The following is a 2,604-nucleotide window of genomic DNA, read 5'->3' as shown; positions in this document are numbered from 1 at the left end:
TGGCAAAAAAAAAATGCTTCTAAAGATGGTTCCCCACATAAAACATATAGACAGTCCAAATGAAATGAGAGACAAATTAAACTGGGAGAACTTTTAAATTCACTTTACCTGAATAACTTTTATTTTTGTTTAAAAATTGCTTATTTGGGTCCTTTCAATTAATGGTGAGCATATTTTTATACACCTGATACAGTTATAATATACAAGTTTAGAAAGAATTATTTTTGTTAACAGGGAGATTTAAAATATAACCTAGTTGGTCCTTTTGGGGGAAACATAACCTTCTCCTGTATTGCTGTTATATAGCTAGTTCCAAAAAGTGATTGCAAAATTAGGACCACATGTAAAGTGCTAAATGGACACACCTTGGTTCACAGAGAGGAAGGAAGGAGGTTCTAAGAAAGGAGCTTACACATCCCACTTCTGTAAGGGGTATATAACTACAATTCTGCCTTTAGAATGGTATTTATTAAAGCACTGCTGTCAGACAAGAAGTAGTTCTGAATTCTGGGCCTTACTGCAGTAAAGTGTGTAATACTGCAGTAGAGTGTTCAGTATAGGCACTGTTCCCTGGACCAGTAGTGTTAGCTAGACTAGGATGACCAAGAAAAATGGTGGTTTCACGTAATATGATGAAGGACAAAGCTATGGGGACTTGAGGAAAAAGAAAAGAGTGTCTGTTTGTTCTGCAGGTATTTGAACATGTTTCTAACTATACTTTTCTGAAACTGGCTTCATGCAGAGACCTGGAGTGTAGTTGACTGTGACTTTCTAAACCACAGTGTAACTGCTTTTAATGTGCATGAGAGGAGGATAATGGGTTGCAACAGGATTTAGCCTAATTTTTAAAAAGCCTATTGTGAAAGCTCTCTGTTCTTTTCTAGAGGAATGATACTTTGGGTGATGACAATTACCTGACACTTTGCTTAGTCTGAGAAGAGAAAGCATAAAATGATAGATCAGCATCATCGTTCTTAATCTTAACAAACCCCATCTTTCTATAGAGCTAGAGAGAAAAACATGCAGCAGACTAAACACAGAAGCATAAATTGCATATATACATTGGAAAACATGGAATTCTTAAATAAAAGCACCATTTGGCATTTCTTTTTATTTTTTTCTAAAAATTTTGGCCATCTAAAGTCAGGTTTCTATTTCCATAAAACACTCAGGGTTCCTATACACATGTGCGGAGCCTACTCCAATGCACTAGAAATCTAGCGCATTGGAGCAGAGTTGATTAATCAAGTCTGCTGGAGCACAGAAATTGACATGCTGCAACGTGCGGATCAATGTCACTGTGCATCTCCATGCTGAAAAAATAGCAGTGCTGCTCTTTGAAATAAAACACATTCAACAAGCTTTAGTTCAAAGTGCCCCACCACTATTTTTTCAGTGCAGGAACATGCAGCAATGCTGATACATGTGACACACGGGCACTTTTAATTAGCACAGCTTGCTAATTATGCACCCGGAGACGCATCCCACAACACATGTAAAAATGCCCTCAGATTTCCAGAGATTCTTACACCTATATCCTTCATGGAATACATGGTATCTGCTCACCTCTTAAGGTCAGGCCCTTCATATTTAGGTGCTTAAGATAATGGATATAGGTACCTTAATTTAGCTTATGCTACTGCTGCTTCTCCCCCGTCCCTCCCCGGTCAAGATTGGCAACTCTGACATGTTTCAGTGCTGAATTAAAAGTAAATGCAGTGTAGAACTGAACTATTTTTCTACCCACAAAATAAACCACTCTTGTGTTTCGGAGTGTATATAAAATAGATCTATCATTTTTATATATTATTCTTGTATCATGCCATCACCACTTCAGTTGTGTTTGGCTTTATCTCACTAGCAGGATAATTTTTCACAAAACAAGCCCATTGTTTATCTTCCAAATATATATAAATATATACATATATATATAGCAGACTTGCAAGCAGGGCTAGTTCTTTGTATTTTTTAAGCTTAAGGTATGCCGTCCGGTGCTGAAAAGTACCTAGCACCTCTTTTGGATTTCTTGCACAACTACATTTAGCTTTTGTAAGTTCAACATGTAAATTTTAAAGACATAAATATAGAGAGACCTACGTGTTTGAAAAAAAAAGATATATATGGATTAGCATGTAATTGTATATTATTAAACATGCAATGAACTGATTGGTAAGTGAAGTCTAATCTTATGGCTAGCAATGTAATTTATTCAGACTGTATTTTTGTACAGAACAGTGCACACTAACCTATTGCCTCTGTGTCCTCTATAATGCCTAAAACTGTGCCTAGAGATCTCATTTCTGTCTTCAAAAACAAATTACTAAGTACTTCATGCTGTTGATGGTATTAGTTTCCCTAATGTTGTTCTTTATTTATTTTTAAAAAGTGTGTGGTGTGTTTATTAAACAAATTCATCAAAATGTAGTTCATTTTTAATGGTCATTGTTAGGGAGAAATGACATGTTTCTTATCAAAACTGTTTTAAGTTTGCAGTTTTATTACCACTTCTGCATTTCACAACTTTTGTAGCTTACATAAAGTTATGTGGAAAAAGTAACTAAAAATAAAAAATACACTAACAAATGTACTTGCTTTGCTCTGTGT

Source organism: Gavialis gangeticus, unplaced genomic scaffold (assembly GCF_001723915.1).
Source record: "Gavialis gangeticus isolate Ggan-Ray unplaced genomic scaffold, GavGan_comp1, whole genome shotgun sequence".
In the NCBI taxonomy this organism is placed as follows: domain Eukaryota; kingdom Metazoa; phylum Chordata; order Crocodylia; family Gavialidae; genus Gavialis; species Gavialis gangeticus.
Note: the sequence above shows the minus strand (reverse complement) of the source record.